At 41.7% G+C, this 21,185-nt stretch overlaps 1 protein-coding gene across 11 annotated transcripts in view; it reads right to left on the bottom strand.

Moving 5' to 3' along the window:
- PRLR (prolactin receptor) overlaps positions 1 to 21,185 on the bottom strand; it is a 192,985-nt gene that overhangs the window by 71,880 nt on the left and 99,920 nt on the right. The gene's annotated exons all lie outside the window — the stretch shown is intronic.

Raw genomic sequence — 21,185 nt, 5'->3', positions numbered from 1 at the left:
TAATTGTTAATATTTTGCCACATTTGGTTTATTCTTTTCTTTATACATAGGTGATTATTTTTACTGAATCACTTGAGAATAAGTCATGATGTCTCTTTACCCTTCAATATTTCAGTATGTTTTTCTAAGAGCAGAGGCATTCTCTTACATAACTGTAATGTAGTTAATTAAAATCAGAAAATTAATACTGATATTAACAGTACATGCATGCTCAGTTGTGTTTGACTCTTTGTGACCCCATGGACTATAGCCTGCCGAACTCCTCTGTCCATGGAATTTTCCAGGCAAGAATACGGGAGTGTGTCGCCATTTCCTCCTCCAGGGGATCTTCCTGATCCAGAGATTGAATCTGCATCTCCTCTGTCTCCTGCATTGGCAGGCATATTCTCTACCAAATAGTAAAAATCACTGATATATTACCATTACCTAATCTACAGATCTTTGTTACATGTTGTCAGTTATCCTAATTGGGATTCAATTTTGCAAATCTGGCCCTGGAGATCCTAAATGAAATTTATTGACATATCCTGTCATAGACATGACTAAACTGGGAACCTGGCCACTTCAACTCAAAGCTTAAGTTGGATTCTATCTTATGGGTTCATATGAGCATTGGCAAAAGCCTGCTTTTCGAAATGTGAATAATTTTTGGTTGTAACCATGTCGTTCCCTGGGCTATTGGGTGTGGGCTTCTATCAGCTGGGCTGTGGCCATCCGGAATCGTGATTTCTATCTCATTTCTTCCAGTTTATCTGGCTCTAGATTTTGTCTAAGATGTTTTAAACTCTGGAGACTAATTGGCCAGGCTCTGTGAGGCATAAGGTGACAACTGCTAATAGAGCGGATCTGAGGGACTTCCCTGGTGGTCCAGTGGCTAAGACTCTGTGTTCCACAAATCAGGGGGCCTTGGTTCAATCCCTGGTTGTAGAACTAGATCTCACATGTTACAATTAAGACCCAGTGTGGTCAAACAGATAAATAAAAACAAATATTAAAAATAATATAGATCTGATTTAGGAAAAAAAAAAAGGATTTCAGGACTTGAATACAAAATAGGCTGCTAAATGCATATAGATAACAATGCCCTTCCCAGGTGGTTCAGTGGTAAAGAATCCATCCGCCAATGCAGGAGACGCAAGAGACTCAGGTTCGATCCCCAGGATTGGGAAGATCCCCTACTCCAGTATTCTTGCCTGGAGAATTCCATGGACAGAGGAGCCTAGTGGGCTACAGTCCATGCAGTCACAAAGAGTCAGACATAACTGAGCGCATGTGTGTACCTGTGCTCACACACACACCCACATGAAAAATTCCTAATTTAGTGCTCAATTTTCTCTTGCACACTCTATGCAAAAACAATCTAACCAGAGTAGCAGAATAAATAATACTTAAAAATAATTTCTATGTCTTCAAAATTCAGACTTCTGGGGATTATGGTTTGAAGAATCCAGTGCTGAGTATTCTCCATGTTGACTCAAGCCCTGGAGGAGGAAGTGGACAGTCGGCAGCTGTGGATTCCTACCAGCAGCTTTATGCATCTTGAATCTCTCTCAGATACCCTACTCTCTCAACATCATCGCTACTGGCCTAATGAATGGACAGACCAGACAACCTTTTTTTAAACATTGATACTGAAGTGTAGTTGATTTATAATGTTATTCAGTTTCGTGTGTACAGCAAAGTGAATCAGTTATACACACATGGTTGTTTAGTCACTGAGTCGTGTCTAACTCTTCAGCAACCCCATGGACTGTAGCCTGCCAAGTTCTTCTGTCCATGGGATTTCCCAGGCAAGAATACTGGAGTGGGTAGCCATTCCCTACTCATAGGATTTTCCCGACCCAGGGATAGACTTCACGTCTCCTGCATTGGCAGGCAGGTTCTTTATCACTGAGCCACCAGGGAAGCCCTACACATATATTACATCCAGTCTTTTTTTACTTTCTTTTTCCATATAGGCCTTTACAGAGTATTGAGTAGCATTCTGTCTGCTATACAGTAGGTCCTTATTAGTTATCTGTTTTATATATATTATTAGTGTATATATGTCAATCCCAATCTTCCAATTTATCCCTCACTCCTGTTTACCCTCTGGTAACCATAAACTGAAGCACATCAGACAAAGGCAGATATCATATGATATCACTTATATGTGGAATATAAATAGATACAAATGAACTTATCTATAAAACAGAAATAGAGGAACAGACAGAGAATCCAGACATCTTTGCAATAAAAGCCTATGATGTGATGAGGCCATCTGAGCATAAAATGGCCAGTCCCAAGGCATCTGGAAATGAGTGCTCATCATGCAACTGTCCAGGACAGCTTTCTCAGAAGCAGTCCATTTTTCTCCATAGCATACAGCGATACTGAATTTTTCATTTATTTTAAAATTATGAACATTCTAGAGTGTATTTTAGATTTGGGGAATGATTCCAGTACTTAAAGCCCTCTCCTTGATAATGTTGTAACTCTGTTTATAACAACTGCTGCTCTGCTCTGTTACCTCCCAAATTGAATCCAAACTCTTTTTACCCTTTGGCGGGAAGCCCTGAGGGGTCAGCAGGGGCTGGGGAGGGTGCGGGAGTGGAGCCCAGGAGGGGTGCAGTAGGGGTGGAAATTCAGTCAAGATTCTGGGGCAAGAGAATATAAAGGACATTGTAGTCTTTTCACTCATTTTTGCAGTTCAACAATCACTGATTGAGTACTAGGTCTTGGACTCACTTCATTCATTCATCTATTTATTCATTCAGAATGAAAAAATGCCTGGCACACCATTTCCTGGAGAAGGGCATGGCAACCCACTCCAGTATTCTTGCCTGGAAAATCTCATGGACAGAGGAGCTTAGCGGGCTACAGTCCATAGAGTTGCACAGAGTCAGACATGACTGAAGCGACTTAGCATGCATGCACACACACCATTTAGCCCTTGTCACTCTTCACCCTCATGCCCACAACTCCTCCTGCTTCTGCTCTGTGCCCTGTGGGCTGGATCCTCTCTTATTACTCTTGTCATTCAGCTCTGTTTGGTCCCACCCACAGCAGGCAGAGAATGGGAGAAGAACACATGAGGGAACCTATCTCCCAACACCCCTGCCTTCTTCCTAGCCTGGTTCCAGCAATGTCTCTGTCTCCATGGCCACAGTTCCAGGTGGACATCCCCTTTCCATGGTTCCATATCTCTGGGTCCTGGAAAGACCTCTCCCTGGCCATTCCCCTCGAGGCAGAGGCTGGTGACAAATTCCCTTATTAGTTTTCTCAACTCTGCCCACCAGTATGTAAATTATAACATTTTATTAAAAATCTTAGCAGAGCATGTCATCTTTTTCCTTTCTGACCCTGACTGCTACAGCCCTTGAATATATGCTGAATTGTTTTCTGATTATTTTGGACAGACTGGAAAGATTAAAGTTTGGTGAACAGTGTTCAACACTAGGCTTCACCAGTGCAGGAGGGGAGGCGTGACTTAACAGAAGCTCCTGGGGTGGAAATTGCAGAGATTTAGTCCTTTATAGACTCCAGTATTGTGTGTCAAAGACTGACCTGATCTCTGATCACATAATTGGAAGTATGATGACCAGAAGAAAGGTGATAGTACCACTTAATTCTGTCTCCATTTACAGTTCTAGGCTCAGTTCTGGGCTTCCCACTTTAAGAGGAGACACGTTAGTTGTCTCTAAGTGCTTGAAGTCTGTCATATAGAGCAGTAGTTGAACATTTTTTCTTTAAGGACCAAATAGTAAGTATTTTTGGCCAAGATGGCCATACATTCTCTGTTGTGACAGCTTTATTGCGCAAAAGCAGTTGTGGACAATATGTGAGTGAATAGGCTTGACTGTGTTATAATAAAACTTTATTTACAAAAATAAATGGTGGGCCGAATTTGGCCTGTAGGCATTATTCTGCTGACTTCTGATATGAAGGGAACTATTAGATTTATTCTGGTTGTTTCCAGAAGTCAGGAGTTAGATCAGTGTGTAAAAATTGTAGGGGGTAGATTTGTGCCATGAAATAAAAAGATGCTTGCTCCTTTGAAGGAAAGCTATGACAAACCTAGACAGCGTATTAAAAAGCAAAGATATCACATTGCCAACAAAGGTCTGTCTAGTCAAAGCTATGGTTTTTCCAGTAGTCATGTACAGGTGTGAGAGTTGAACCATAAAGAAGGCAGATCATCAAAGAATTGATGCTTTCAAATTATGGCGCTTTAAAAGACTCTCAAGAGTCCCTTGGACTGCAAAGAGATCAAACCAGTTAGTCCTAAAGGAATCAATCCTGAATATTCATTGGAAGGATTGATGCTAAAGCTGAAGCTCCAATACTTTGGTACCTGATGCGAAGAGCTAAGTCATTGGAAAAGACCCTGATGCTGGGAAAAATTGAAAGCAAAGGAGAAGAGGGCAGAGGAGGATGAGATGGTTAGAAAGCAATACCGACTCAATGGACATGAGTTTGAGTAAACTCTGGGAGAAAGTGAAGGACAGGGAAGCCTAGCATGCTGCAGTCCATGGGGTTGCAAAGAGTCAGACATGACTGAGCGACTGAACAACAACAGATTTGTGCTAGTTTTCAGGAAGCTCTTTCTAAAGGTGATGACTATTCCCAAATAGGATGAGCTGGCTCGAGGTAGTAGGTTTCTTGTCACTGAAAGTATTCAAAGGAGAAGCTGAGTGTCACAGAATAATTTTCTGCAAAGCACCGAGAGTAACTCAGAGGATGTGGGTGGTAGAAATACCTCATATATATGTATACTCAGTATAGTACCACACACAGTAAGTGTTCTAGATTTTATATTCTTGAGAAGAGAGGCTGTGCCATATATATCTCCACATCCTTCCCACTCCTGAAAGCCTAGGGTACTACTTTAAAACACAGTGGGTGTGACCAATACATGTTTTGTCAACCTGGCTCTTTAAATAAAATCTGGCTGACAGATGAATCAAACTAATTTGTCTTTAGCACAGTCATCAGTACTAGTCATGTCAAATTAGTTCAATTACCTCTAATAAGCTTCAACATTCAGAATTTTCACCGAAAAGAGCAGACGTAACAGTCAACATTTATCAAGTTCTGAAAATATGCCAGCTACTGCGCTAAGAGCTTTATATACATTATCTTGTTTAATTCTCCCCAAACCAATGAGGTAGACATTATCCCATTTTATTGATGAAGAAACTGAAATTCAGAAAGGTCTCAAAGATAGTAAGTGGCATAACCCAAAATCGAGCTGAGATGATGTCAAAGGCTGTGGTCCAACCACAAGGCTATCCTGCTTCTCATTCATTCTTTCAGTATTCAGCAAACACTGATTGGCTGCCTGCTGTTTGCCAAACACTTTAGATGCTGAAGACAGAGCTGTGATTATAAACAGATCAAATCCAGGTGACAAAGGAACTTATATTCTGGAGTATAAAGGGGATGGATGTATCATTGACAAAGGAGAAGATGTTAAATGATATTTCATCATAAGACACAGAGATTAAACAGATAATATTTCTGTCCATATCAGAGCTTCGGGTATAGCCCTAACTGATGAATTTATACAAGCTCTTTTTTTGTACTGACATTGGCTGAAGTTTAGTCTTTTTGTCAAATTCTCAGATACATTCAGATTTTTAGAAAGAAGTTTCAAGCATTTTGGCAACTTGATAGAGATCACTATGACAATTTGTAGATCTGTGAATGAAGCCCTGGAAGGGTAAATAACCCCATAAAGCACTCAGGAATCACTCTTCCAGGGTAGGTTGAATCTGAGCATCATCAATCTGGGAGACCAGAGACAACTGATGAAAAGAGGTGGAAAAAGCCAGTTTGGTTAACATAAAAAAAAAAAAAAAATAACCCTTGGCAATATTTTTTCCCTTTCCTGAAACACAGAAATGTAAAGAGCCTAAAATTCTAACTCTCAGTTCTCAGTATATAAAAAATATCAGTATTAATAACAAATGCTACAATGTGGAGAGAAGCTGATCCCATACAGCAGTCCCCAATGTTTTTGGCATCAGGAGTGGAAGATAAATTTTTGATGGACAGGGGTGTTGCAGAGGGATGGTTTTGGAATGATTCAAGGACATTACATTTATTGTGCACTTTATTTCTTTTATTATTACATCAGCTCCACCTCCAATCATCAGGCATTAGATCCTGGAGGTTGGGGAGTCCAGCATATGGAGAGGAAAACACACCAATTTGGGTCAAGGGGATGGGCCTTGTTTAGAAGGAGGAGAACTACTGGGATGCTCAGGAGTGGACCCTACCAAAGGGAAATTCCAAAACCTTGACTTAGGTTGATAATGGAAAGAGAGAGAGAGCAAGAGTGCTAAGGTCCACACAGCGCAAAGCCAAATTGTCAGGTCCAGCTGGCAAGTGCTGGCTGCAATGGGAGACAGAGCCTGAAGGCCAGGGGCTAAATAAACACAAGCTCAGAGGCGGAAGTGAAAGAATGCAGCACTTTGTGCCTTTTTGGGTGCTAAACACAAGGGGTGGGCATGGATAGCCTAGTTAGAATAGGATAAGAAGTGACAAACAGTAGTAATACTTTTGCAATTACAAAATTCCTTTTGTAGGTAGACTGCAGTGATTTTCAGATTGGTGAGTCCTTACAGTGTCAGCATAATCTTACTTAGAAAATGGCTAGAAAGCAGAGGACGATAATAATGACTTAACATTTATTGACTGCCAGACACAGCTTTTCAGCACTTTAATGCATTGTCTCATTTAACTTTCACAAGCGCATTTTGATAACCACGGTCCTTAATAGACACCTACTTAAAAACTGATTAAAAACATAAACACGTTTGGAGGAAATGATAAAATGTCCTCAGAAACAAGTACTAGTCATTTATTCATTCATTCGTTTCCTGGACTACTTCTTCAGCCACCAGCAATCAAGTACCTAATACGTGCTGGGTACTGTTTAGGGTCTGTGCATGAGTGATTTCACTGATTTCCCTCATTGTTCAACAGAGGGGCAGTAGAGGGAGCAAGGGACTATGAGTGACAAAGCCTGGGTTCTGTTTTAGCCCTGCCTCTAATGGTTCCTGTGGTCCGTGGATAGATCAGTTTTCTTCTCTGTTTAATGTATTCTAGTGTAAAACGAGGGCTGGGACTACATGATGCTTGAGGTCTTTTTGAATTTAATGTTAAAGTCTTCAGGGCCTTTATAATACATTGCAATTTATAATGAACATTCATTTATATTCTATCATAATACCCTTCCCACTCCATCAGCTAAATAATAATATTTATAGCTTTAGAGAAATTTGCCAGGGCTCAAAGCAAGTTCCTTTGCTCGTTCCACTAGAAGTCTCTGTCTTCTGCTTTGAGTTCATGCTTAGATTACAAAAGAGTCATAAGAGAGTTGGGTGCAGATATCAGAGGAAAGGAAGAGATACAGGAGACACAGAAGATGAGGAGAAGTTGTGAGTAGGAAGATGTGCCAACACTCAGGGGCTTTGTGTGTTGTTTGGGAAACCATTTAGGGCTGCTATGATCATTGAGGAAGTGTATTCAAAGGCACAAGAAGAGAAATCCTCCAACTGGAGGAAATTACATAGCGGTAGATTCAAATTCCCAAATCACTGCTCTCTGTGGATGGTGACTGCAGCCATGAAATTAAAAGATGCTTTTCCTTGGAAGGGAAGTTATGACAAATCTAGATAGTGCATTAAAAAGCAAAGAAATCACTTTGCCTACAAAGGTCTGTCTAGTCCAAGCTATGGTTTTTCCAGAAGTCATGTACGGATGTGAGAGTTGGATCATAAAGGTTGAGCGATGAAGAATTAATGCTTTTGAACTTTGATATTGAAGAAGACTCTTGAGAGTCCCTTGGAAAGCAAGGAGATCAAACAAATCAATCCTAAAGGAAATCAGTCCTGAATATTCATTGGAAGGACTGATGCTGAAGCTCCAATACTTTGACTACCAGATGTGAAGAACCAACTCATTAGAAAAGACCCTGATGCTGGGAAAGGTTGAAGGCAAAAGGAGAAAAGGGTGGCAGAAGATGAGATGGTTAAATGTCATCATTGACTCAAGGGCATGAGTTTGAGCAAACTCCGGGAGATAGTAGAGGACAGAGGAGCCTGGCATGCTGTAGTCCATGGGCATACCCATGGGGTCACAAAGTCTGATATGGCTTAGCAACTGGACAACAGATTCAAGTTCAAAAATAGCATAGTGAAGTGTCTCCCTGGATATTCCACTTGTCCATTACAGAGCAGAACTACAATAAATAGGCCATATTATAAGGCAGGAGCCCTGGACTAAAAAGAATGCATACTAAATGATGACTATTATGCTCCAAAGATGAAATGAGCCCCTGTGATAGGAGACCAACTCCTCATCACTGTGGATGCTTAAGCAGAGACCATATGAAACTCTAGATGGGTTAATGGCTTGGATCAGGCCCAGAAGATGAGTAAAGGAACTTCCAACTATGCTATGGTTCTAGAGACTGAAGTCTTACCATTTAAGCCATAGTCTATTATCCCTGAGCTTCCCTGGTGGCTCAGCTGGTAAAGAATCTGACTGCAATGTGGGAGACCTGGGTTTGACCTCTGGGTTGGGAAGATCCCCTGGAGAAGGGAATGGCTATCTACTCCAGTATCTGGCCTAGAGAATTCCATGGACTGTATCTGCAAAGCATTAGATACAACTGAGCAACTTTCACTTCACTGTCATCCCTTCTCCAGATTTTAGATATTCCTGCAATCATCTTTTGGGAATATTCAAAGACCTTTCCCAGCTACTCATATTTAGGACAAGTCCCTCAATTCATTTCTTTCCAAGAAGTTCCCTGTATGGATCCTTGGCAGGATATCTACCCTGACCTCCTTGTCTTGATGTTTTCAACCTCCTATTCTTGAAAAATATCCAGGATGAGGGCTTCTCTGGAGGTCAGAGTTAAAACCAAACCCCACTGTGTTGAACCAACATATTGAAACTCTCAGTTCAGTTCAGTTGAGTCACTCAGTCATGTCTGACACTTTGTGACCCCATGGACTGCAGCACGCCAGGCCTCCCTGTCCATCATTGACTCTCAGAGCTTACTCAAACTCAGTCCATTGAGTCAGTGATGCCATCCAACCATCATCCTCTGTTATCCCTTTCTCCTCCTGCCTTCAATCTTTACCAGCATCAGGGTCTTTTCTAATGAGTCAGTTCTTTGCATCAGGTCATCAAAGTATTGGAGTTTTAGCTTCAGCATCAGTCCTTCAGTGAATATTCAGGACTGATTCCCTTTAGGATGGACTGGCTGGATCTCCTTGCAGTCCAAGGGATTCTCAAGAATCTTTCCAAGACCACAATTCAAAAGTGTCAATTCTTTTTATAGTCCAACTCTCACATACATATATGACTACTGGAAAAACCATAGCTTTAACTAGACAGACATTTGTTGGCAAAGTAAGGTTTCTGCTTTTTAATATGCTGTCTGCTGCTGCTGCTAAGTCGCTTCAGTTGTGTCTGATTCTGCACGACCCCATAGACGGCAGCCCAACAGGCTCCTCCGTCCCTGGGATCTCCAGGCAAGAACACTGGAGTGGGTTGCCATTTCCTTCTCCAATGCATGAAAGTGAAAAGTGAAAGTGAAGTCGCTCAGTCGTGTCCGACTCTGTGCGACCCCATGGACTGCAGCCTATCAGGCTCTTCCATCCATGGGATTTTCCAGGCAAGAGTACTGGAGTGGGGTGCCATTGCCTTCTCCAATATGCTGTCTAGGTTGGTAATAGATGTTCTTCCAAGGAGCAAGTGTCTGCAGTCACATTTTGCAGTGATTTTGGAGTCCAAGAACATAAAGTCTGCCACTGTTGCCATTGTTTCCCTATCTATTTGCCATGAAGTGATGGGACTGGATACCAAGATCTTAGTTTTCTGAATGTTGAGTTTTAAAGCCAACTTCTTCATTCTCTTCTTTTACTTTCATCAAGAGTCTCTTTAGTTCTTTGCTTTCTGCCATAAGTGTGGTGTCATCTGCATATCTGAAGTTATTGATATTTCTCCTGGAAATCTTAGTTTCACCTTGTGCTTCATCCAGCCTGGCATTTTGCATGATGTGCTCTGCATTTAAGTTAAATAAGCAGGTGACAATATGCAGCCTTGACATACTCCTGTCCCAATTTGGAATCAGTCTGTTGTTCCATGTCCAGTTCTAATTGTTGCTTCCTGACCTGCATACAGATTTCTCAGGAGGCAGGTCAGGTGGTCTGGTATTCCCATCTCTTGAAGAATTTTCCACAGTTTGTTCTGATTCACACAGTCAAAGGCTTTGGTGTAGTCAATAAAGCAGAAATAGATGTTTTCTGGAACTCTTTTGCTTTTTTGATGATCCGATGGATGTTGGCAATTTGATCTCCGGTTCCTCTGCTTTTCCTAAATCCAGCTTGAACATCTGGAAGTTCACGGTTCACATACTGTTGAAGGCTGTCTTGGAGAATTTTGAGCATTACTTTGCTAGCATGTGAGATGAGTGCAATTGGGTGGTAGTTTGAACATTCTTTGGCATTGCCTTTCTTCGAGATTGAAATGAAAACTGACCTTTTCCAGTCCTGTGGTCATTGCTGAGTTTTCCAAATTTGCTGGCATATTGAGTGCAGCACTTTAACAGAATCATCTTTTAGGATTTGAAACAGCTCAACTGGAATTCCATCACCTCCACTAGCTTTGTTCATAGTGATGCTTCCTAAGGCCTTTGACTTCGCATTCCAGGATGTCTGGCTCTAGGTGAGTGATCATACCATCATGATTATCTGGTCATGAAGATCTTTTTTGTATAGTTCTTCTGTGTATTCTTGTCACCTCTTAATATCTTCTGCTTCTGTTAGGTTCATATCATTTCTGTCCTTTATTGTGCCCATCTGTGCATGAAATGTTCCCTTGGTACTCTAATTTTCTTGAGGAGATCTCTAGTCTTTCCTATTCTATTGTTTTCCTCTATTTCTTTGCATTGATCACTGAGGAAGGCTTTCTTATCTCTCCCTGCTATTCTTTGGAACTCTGCATTAAAACTCTAGTCCATTGACTAACAGGGTGACCCTTGCATTTGTCCAGTGCCCTTGTTTCCCAAGCTATTTTCCATCTGCCAGTTTTATCAGAAGCAGAAATTCAATTTGTATCCTGAGGGTAATCACTTCCTCAAGATAAGGTTCATGAAGTCCCTGCAACACTGTGAAAGGTGAGAACTTTTATAATTGTTATAACGTGCCCCAGGTCACAGGACAGCAGAGCCATATCTAACCAAGGTTCTTTTAAATCCTTTTGGGAATAAGTGTAGAGTAAATAAAGAGACCCTGATGCTGGGAAGGATAGAAAGAAAAAGAAGAGGGCTGCTGCTGATGAGATGGATAGATGGCATCACCAACTTAACAAACATGAACACAGGCAAACTGAGAGATAGTGGAGGACAGGGAAGCCTGGCATGGTGCTTCAGTCCATGGGGTCACAAAGAGTTGGACACGACTTAGCAACTGAACAACAACAAATAAAGAGAACTATAGATAGTTTACAAAGAACCAAAGTCCAGATCGGCTTGATAGACTAGCAGGGAAGGGCAGAGTTTAGAGCTGGATTTTATAAGCCTGACAGCACCAAATTACAATCGCCAAAAAACAGGCTGATTGTTCTAGTCCGATGAATAGCCATGGCCCGAATGTGAGTCTGCTTAAATCAGCCAGTGGCCATCTTGACTGGGGCAACCATGGGTTGAATGAGGTAGCCACCAGCAGTGGACCTGAAGCAAAGGACTTTCTGCTTTTTTTTTAGCTCAGAGACCACATGTGTAAATTCACCCTCCCAGAAAAGCTTGTAGCATCTACAAGCCAGGGTTACACTCCTAATTAAAAGGACAATTAAAAAAAAAAAAAACCTTCCAATGATGAAAAGGCCTTAGACAGAATTCTCAAGAAATTGGTTTAGAAAATAATCCCCAAATGATTGCAACATAAGAACATTCTTAAAATGTTACCTTTGTCCTGATGTCTAAACTCTCATGAATTGGTTTACAAAAAGGTTCTTTATGCATTTGAAGCCACTAATACTATAAGTGGGGAAAGAACACACTCTTTTAATTAAAAGAGCAGATTGCTATAGTTGTGGTAATCTGAATTGAGAACATCTTTTTAAACAGAAATATGAGAGAATAAATATTTCCTAAAGTTAGAATCCAAAATTTAGGATTATTTAGGATTAGTATCCAAAACTGTTCTTATTTCACACTGTGTAATCAGGAAGGCTGTTCAGAAGGGCATGTTAGAAGGAAAGTCTGTTTTAGGTTTCCAGCTAGTTGGGGACCATCTAAATACCATTTGTCTCTAACCCTTGAACTGTCTTCTTCTGGACTCCTGGGGCAACACAGTTAATAACCCTCATGGAGCTGTAAATGCGTCAATGCTGTGTCAATGCTGACACTTGTGGTTTGCAGTCTAGTTGTTTGCTTGACTATCAGATATTGCCTTTTTTAGGTAGTTGAACTTGACAGAATGATAAACTGTGCTTCTGTTTACTCTTTAGCTCTCAAGGCTAATTTAAAAGTGCTGCTGGTGATGGCAATGGAAACACCTTAAACCATTAAGTTGACAAATGGAATATTAACACAGGCACTAATTCCCTAGCTAATGGAAATGAGTCAGTTACCTTCTTTAACCCAAGTACCACGTGCAATGTTCTTTTAATTCCCATAAACCACAGGGTCTGGTTCCCCTGAGTTGAGAGGATGCAGATCTCACCAGATGACATGTCTTACTTTGAGGTCCTTTAAGCCCCATGTTTGTTCTAACAGCTTCGTCTTAGTCTTTTACTGCTGTTTTCTCCCCAGGGTTTTGGTCACATTATTTTCCAAAGTGGCCCAATTGCATTCATTATTCATTTTTATCAACACAAATGTGTATGTTGTTATAGCTATATTCCAGTTGGCAGCATACTGACTAGCCCGATTCATTGCATATAAGCACCCTGCTGTAATGGACATGTAAAGAATCTGAATCAGACCGAAAGGTATATAAAAGTGACTCGTGCCATTTTTAAACCAACTGACCTTGAGGAGGATATATTTACACTTCCTTAAATCTCAATTTCTTCATCTGCAAAGTGGGAATACCTTTCACTACCTTTTTAGATTGCTGTGAAGATTCCATGCACAGTGTCTAGGAAATAGCAAGTAGTGAATACATGCTAGCAATATTCATGGTTACCAGTTTCCTATGTGCCAGGAATCATGGGAATCCTCAACGCATCTGGAGAACTAAGAACCATTATTATCTTCATTTTTCTGATGAGAACAAGAAAGACAGATTAAGTACCTGCCCAACATCACAAAGATATGAAATGGCCATGCCTAGATTCCAGAGCCTGCAGTCTGGCCACTACTCCCCATGTAAGAAGAGTTTTGACACCTTGAGAAGGAACTGCTTGAATATGAATCCCAGGCAACCTTCCAGATCTGTAGAACCTTATTTGCTCCCTCTTGCTCCTCTTTCCCATGCTTCCTCATTCACACCTGAGTCAGAAGCAGAGAAAAGACAAAAACTAGTACAATAGGACAGTACAACCAGTAGATTCCTGGCAGACCAGCTATGGAGCTTGGCCTCAAACTCAGCTGTGCACTTGTTGGCTGAACACAAAGGCAGGTGCTGTATTTCACGTGGATGTAGTAAAGAGATTTCAAGCATTCTAACATTATTTCATTAGAAGGGATGAGTGAACACTTCTCTATACAGATCCACTCTACTGAGATAACTGAAAAGCACAAATACAAATATCATGACCTTATTACGCTAATATCATTAGGTTATCTTGCAAACATCTACTTGCCACAAACCTGAATAAAAATCTTTTTTTTTTTTTTTTTGCTATAAAAACTAAATCTTAAATCCCTTAGTAATCTTATCTCTTAAATCTAACGTATTAAGATCAGGAGCTGTTTTATTAACTTCTGCCTTCAGCAAAAAGTTATTCAATTCAGATTGTTGAAACTGTGGCAATTTGCTGTTTTAAGTAAAACACAAGTGTGTTGTCCATCAACTGATAAGTGGACAAGTAAAATGTGGTATATCTCCAATGGAATCTTATTCAACAACAAAAAGGAATGAAGTACTTGTCATATTCTACAACTTGGACAAACCTCAAAATCAATATTATGAGTGAGAGAAGCCAGTCTCGAAAGGCCACATATAGCATGATTCCATTTATATGAACTCTCCAGAAAAAGCCAATCCACAGCAACTGAAAATAGATTAGTGGTTGCCAGGGGCAGGGGTAGGGCAAAAAGGGAAAAGGGAATGACTGCTAATGTGTACTACATTCCTTCTGTGGTTGGTTTTAAAACTAGGTTGTAGTGAGGGTTGCGTGGCTCTGTAAATATACTGAAAACCACTAAGTTGTAGGCTTTAAAGGGATAAACTTGATGGTATGTAAATATATGGTATATATGGTATATAAAATATGGTATATAATAAAAATATTTAAAAGAAATGTTAGTGTGTAATTTCCCCTACTTACTTGCAAAACTAATAGCTATCCTTTCACGTTCATCAACCTTCATTATTAGTGACACTCTTTTTGAGTAAACAGTGACGAACATGAAAGCATTTATCCCCTTCCTCCTCTCCCCACTCCCCACCAAGAGCCTTGATAATTAATCTTGTCCTTACTTTCAACTTGTCTGTCAAGTATCTGATGGCTAGGAAGTTGGAGTTCTAGATATAACTGGCTCTCTAAATATAACTTTCAGGCTAAACCTTCAAATCTGGTTCTACCTTTGGTTCCTTCCCCATGTTCTCTTTCTTTTTCTTAACTTCATTGCCAAGGACCCAGTGTTCCAAATCACAGGTGACCTGGAACAGGGCCTCCAGACTGCAAAGGGAACAGAGCCAATTGTTAATGAATACAAAGCCCTATAGACAGAAACTGGTAGGGGAAAAAATAGATGGTGCCTCATCTTTTTGGGGAGAAGGCAATGGCACCGCACTCCAGTACTCTTGCCTGGAAAATCCCATGGATGGAGGAGCCGGGAAGGCTGGAGTCCATGGGGTTGCTGAGGGTCGGACACGACTGAAGTGACTTAGCAGCAGCAGCAGCAGCAGCATCTTTTGGGATGTTGGTGGTGAAAATGTAAGCAGCTTTTATGTCAATACATGTGTGTTACAACAATAGTTAGATGAGACCTGGGATGCCAATTAAGAGAACTCCAAACAATTGTGATTGGCACTTAGGCATCAAGAGAAAAAGTTCTTTCCTTAGTGTTCTTGGTTTGCTCTACTGGCCATACAAACTGGCTTCCCAGGTGGTGGTAGTGGTAAAGAACTTGCCTGCCAATGCAGATGTTAAGAGGTGCACGTTCATACCCTGGGTCAGGAAGATCCCCTGGAGGAGGGCATGGCAACTCACTCCAGTACTCTTGCCTGGAGAATCCCCATGGACAGAGGAGCCTGGTGGGCTACAGTCCATTGGACTGCAAAGAATCGGACATGAGCAAAACTACTAATGCATGCACCATACAAACCACAAAGGCAATGGCAAATTGTATCCTCTGGATAGGAATCCTAGTCCAGTTTCTAAATAGTGAGAGTCCTGTTCTCCACTGAGCTTTCCTGTCAGGAGATGAGCCATGTGGATTCATGCAGCTCTGACAAAGCCCTTCCTTTCCATTCCAGGCCTCTAGTCCAGTGACGTCAGGGAGGATTTCCACAAAGGTCAAGGGATTAACCAGCCCAAATGTGGAGCTGGGGCTCAAGACAGGAGGAGGCCCTGAAATCTGGAAATATTCCAGTATTTGGGCCAAATCCACTCCCTTTATCATTCAGAGATTATTACATCATAAAATGATGTCTTTGTCATTTTATCCACTGCTAATTTTTTTCCCCTTTGGAACATATTTCCCTTTGCTTTTCTTCCTGTTCCCTCACCTTCTGTCCTCTGTCAGTAACAGATATGGTTTACCTCCTTGACCTACCTCAGAGGCAGGTACAAGCAGTAGGGTGAGAGTGAGGGACAGATTCTGCAAACACATTTTCACTTTCCCATCGCTCCCAGAGAAACTGATCCTCACCCAGGGAGAGAGAGAAGAGAGCCTGTGGCACCAGAAATCTGCCAAGAAGTCCAGTGACTTACCCTAGGCAGGCTACAAGTCAGGTGAAGGTTGGACCTTTGCTTCAGCATGCAGAAGGCAGGGAACTTGCTAGATTCACCAGGAGTTTCTGGTAGGGTTTATTCCTGGCTCTGACCTCCTCAGAGACCAGTCTGTGCAGCTCTGATGAGCACCAACCCGTTTGCTGATTACCCTTTGGCAAGCTGATTCAGGCAAATTAGTATTTGCCTTATGATATATAAGGCCCTTAACTGCCTTTTACCCTCACTGCAAAAAAAGCAATAATTGGACAACTTGCTTGCGACAGTCATTGGATTTGCTTCTTTTGGCTTAATCTGGTTTACAGTTCACTTGCCACCAAATCAAAATGGCTAGATTCAAATCAGCTTTTGTTTCCCAGCAAAGCAGGGAGGATGAGCAAGGCGGAGGGGGAAGAACTGAGAGGATAAGTGCGAGGGCGGCAAGGGCAAGCTACAGGAGGTGAGTCATGAATTCTGAGCGACCCTGCCACTGCAAGCTCCAGTCTACCCTTTGATCATTGCCTTGTTGACATCCCAGCACTTGAGAGCATGTCATACAGGAGGGGACACATGCTCCTGAAGGGGCAAGCACTGGCCATGGAGTCTGGGCTGTTCTCTCAACCTTTCTTGCCAAACATCACTTTTCAGACAGAAGTGGATTTTTAGCTCTAATATCATGTAAAGTCAGGAGCCTGGTCACACATGCGTGTGTGCATGCTAAGTTGCTTCAGTCGTGTCTAACTCTTTGTCACCCCTTGGACAATAGCCCACCAGGCCCCTCTGTCCATGGGGTTCTCCAGGCAAGAACACTGGAGTGAGTTGCCATGCCCTCTTCCAGGGGATCTTTCCGACCCAGGGATCAAACCTGAATCTCTTACGTCTCCTGCATTGGCAGGTGGGTTCTTTACCTCTAGGGCCACCTGGGAAGCCCAGTCACAACATTAGATGCAAATGGAACCTTCTCACAATGTCATTTGTTTGGATAGTGTACTGGGTTGAATCATGTGCCCTTGAAAGAGATATTAAAGTCCCCCAATACCTCAAAATGTGAACTGATTTGAAAACTGGGTCATGGGTGATGTGATTAATTACTTCTCACATGGGCAAGAAGCAGAGACATACAAGGAAAATGACCTATGATGACTGAGGCAGAGACAGAAGGGATGCAGCTATAAGCTAAGGACACCATGGCCTGCCGGTCACCACTGGAAGTCAGGAAGAAACAAGGTAAGCATCTCCCCAGAGTCTCAGAGGGAGCAAGGCTCCAAGGAAATCTTTGTCCCCAACTTACAGCCTCCGTAACTTGTGAGAAAACACATTTCTATTCTTTTAAGCCAGCTGGTTGTGACACTTTGTCACGGAAGCCCGGAGAAAATAATCCAGGTGGCTTGTATCCACATGATCTGGTGTGCTCATTTAAACACCTTTTCTGTGACCAGTTCATACTTCTTTCCTGCACCCATATAAAGTCTGATTGTACTTTTGATCAGTGAAAATACTTGAAATGGACAGGATTTGTCCCCCTGGACTGATGTGGACCCAGCATATGTCCTGTTCTAGGTCAGCATCTCTGCCCCTTCCAGTGGGAAAGTTGCTATGTCCCATAAGAAGCCAGTGATGCTTTTCTGAGTTCACTGCTATGAGGTCTTGTTAATTTTTATTTAAAGGAGAGTTCTAGCCACTCGGTTCAATTCAGTTGCTCAGTCATGTCCGACTCTTTGCAACCCCATGAATTGTAGCACACCAGGCTTCCCTGTCCAACACCAACTCTCGGAGCTTGCTTAAACTCATGTCCCTTGAGTCAGTGATGCCATCCAACCATCTCATCCTCTGTCATCCCCTTCTCCTCCTGCCCTCAATCTTTCCCAGCATCAGGGTCTTTTCAAATGAGTCAGCTCTTTGCATCACGTGGCCAAAGTATTGGAGTTTCAGCTTCAACATCAGTCCTTCCAATGAACACCCAGGACTAATCTCCTTTAAGATGGGCTGGTTGTATCTCCTTGCAGTCCAAGGAACTCTCAAGAGTCTTCTCCAGCACCATAGTTCAAAAGCATCAATTCTTTGGTGCTCAGCTTTCTTTATAGTCCAACTCTCACATCCATACACGACCACTGGAAAAACCATAGCCTTGACTAGATGGACCTTTGTTGGCAAAGTAATGTCTCTGCTTTTGAATATGCTATCTAGGTTGGTCATAACTTTTCCTTCCAAGGAGTAAGCGTCTTTTAATTTCACGGCTGCAGTCACCATCTGCAGTGATTTTGGAGCCCATAAAAATAAAATCAGTATCTTTATGAAGGTGAAAAGACCTGGGCCAAGCAAAGTTCAGCTTGGATTTTGTCCAAAACCCCACAGTTGTTTATTAGCAAAGTGAGACTGGATTGATTCTTTTGACATATTGAAACACAATAGCATCAATGAAATACTGCATAGGGTGTGTGAATCTAAAGGGATGACTATTGATTTTGGAAGCGTGTAGAAATACATACTGAGAGAAGGCTAATAATTCAACAAAATGCTGGTGATAAAACCAGATGTCACTCATGACTCCTTAATTTCCAGTACTCTCCCTTCTACATTCAATTCTGACAAATTTTACCTTCTAAATTTTATCTTTTAGGGAGCCTTCCTTGACCATGCCTTCTGCCCTCAACTCCTTGTTGGGTACCCTGACTTTGAACTGCACTATCACCCTGTACTTTGTCTACCACAACACTCACTACGTTGTCTATTGATTTTATCTTTACTGGACCTATCTCCACCATTCCATAAGGATGAAAATCATGGCATCTATGTGACAAGGTACTGTTCAGCACTATGTGTTACTCAGTAACTCACAGCCCAGACTCGGACTTGGAGAAAATGTCAATTTGCTAAGTAAGTAAGTAAGTAAGTAAGTAACTAAGTGTTAGTCGCTTAGTCGTGCCCGACCCTTTGCGACCCCATGGACTGCAGCCCACCAGGCTCCTCTGTCCATGAGATTTTCCAGGCAAGGATACTGGAGTGGGTTGCCATTTCCTTCTCCAACTGAGCTACAAGGGAAGCCCCTATCAAGTCGCTAAAGTTTAGTGTTTTCATTGGGTGCATATGTGTTTCAGTTTAAGCAAATTTTGGAAGCTTATACCAACTTATGGGGAATCTCTTCAGAAGTAAGTAGGCTGTCAACAAAATCATACAGAGACACAGACATCTTTCATGGAGATTAGCACATAGAGATTCAGGGGTATGGCTGCTAGCCTAGGTTGAACTGAACATCACAAAATTTGGGCTTTCTGATATAGCTTTCCAGATGAGTTCACACATGGCTGTACAAAGGATGTCTAGGAATTTAGTGGAAGTCCCCAGAAATCCAGGGAGCAGATACTTACGTTACATTGGATTCCTAGGAGATGGGGAGCAAAGGAAAGTGACAATAGATCTAATGGTGCCTCTTACAGCCAAATCGAGAGAGAAAATTGCAGAATTACCTGTTACATTGAGTCAAGAGCATAATTGAGTAATTAGAGAAATAGTCTGGATTTCCAGTATAGGCATTCCTAAAAGAATTATTTACTCAATGCTTCTCAGTGAAGCTTGAAAGGAAATCACTTAGAAACCTTCTTTACATTCTGAATGCTAAGCAAGGAACAGCTGTAAAATTTGGCTCTAAAGCAAGTTCTAAATTCTTTGGAGCAAGATGTTGGCTTACTTGTGCAAATTAGGGATAGACAGTTTTAAGCCATGGGGTTTGTTATGGTGGTGCAGCTGTAGGATGTGAAGTCACAAAGGTGGGTTAGGACAGGGTTTATGACCCAGGCTGTCTGGTTTTGAATCTTGATGCCACTGCTTAACTGCTGTGTGATATCAAGTGAGTCACTTAATTTCTCTGTGTCTCAGTTGCCTTTCCTATAACCTGGAGTGATAATCATACCCACCATGTAGGGCTGTAGTGAGCATTAAGTGTAATGCAATTCACACAGAGAGCTTAAAACAATGCCTGGGATGTAGTTTCACTCAATAAATGTCAACTGTCCTCACTAGGTGCATTTTAACAGGGTTTCTGGAAACTGTTGGTTTGATCTCATAGAGTTAAAGACAATAGAATTTTTAAAAGATCACAAATATAATGATTATTCAAACTGGTGTATAAGATCAGGGGTTGGCAAACTTCTTCTCTAAAGAGGCAGATAAATATTTTTGGCTTTGTGGGCCATGGGGTCTTTTCTGCAATGATAAAGCTCCTCTGTTGTATGAAAAGGACCATAGACAATACATAAAAGAGTAGGCACGACCGTGTTCTCAAAACACCTTATTTACGAAAACAAGACTAAATTATTTTTTAAAGAAACAGATGACAGGTGAGATTTGCCAATCCTTAATTTAGATAATTGTATACTGCTTTTGTCCAGACAGCGTCTTTTTTGTAAACAGCAGGTAAATATTCTGTTTTCTGCTTGAAATTCTTTTCCTTCCGTTTACATGATTGGCTTAAACACTTTATGTAAAGTACCTTTCTATGGGCTTCCCTGGTGGTTCAGAGGGTAAAGTGTCTGCCTGCAATGTAAGAGACCTGGGTTCGATTCCTGGGTTGGGAAGAATCCCCTGGAGAAGGAAATGGTAACCCACTCCAGTACTCTTGCCTGGAAAATCCCATGGATGGAGAAACCTGGTAGGCTACAGTCCATGGGGTAGCAAAGAGTCGGACACAACTGAGCGACTTCACTTTCACTTTCACCCTTGTAAACACACTCACATTAACATACCATTTGTTTTCTTCATAGCACATGCTGTAAGTTTCTAATATCTGGCATATTTTTTAGTCTATTTTTTTTTTCATTTTTTTTTCATCCAATGCAAACTTGAGGATGAAAGTGAGTGAAAGACAAAGTGTTAGTTGTGTATGACTCTTTGTGACTCCATGGACTATAGCCCCTCCAGGCTCCTCCGTCCATGGAATTCTCTAGGTAAGAATACTGGAGTGGGTTGCCATTCCCTTCTCCAGAGGATCTTCCTGACCGAGGGATCAAACCTGGGTCTTCTGTACTGCAGGCATATTCTTTACTGTCCGAGCCACCAGGAAGCCCACAGGGCCCTTTATTCCT

This window comes from Bos taurus, chromosome 20 (genome assembly GCF_002263795.3).
Source record: "Bos taurus isolate L1 Dominette 01449 registration number 42190680 breed Hereford chromosome 20, ARS-UCD2.0, whole genome shotgun sequence".
Taxonomy (NCBI): Eukaryota; Metazoa; Chordata; class Mammalia; order Artiodactyla; family Bovidae; genus Bos; species Bos taurus.
This window is presented reverse-complemented; position numbering and strand designations above follow the sequence as displayed.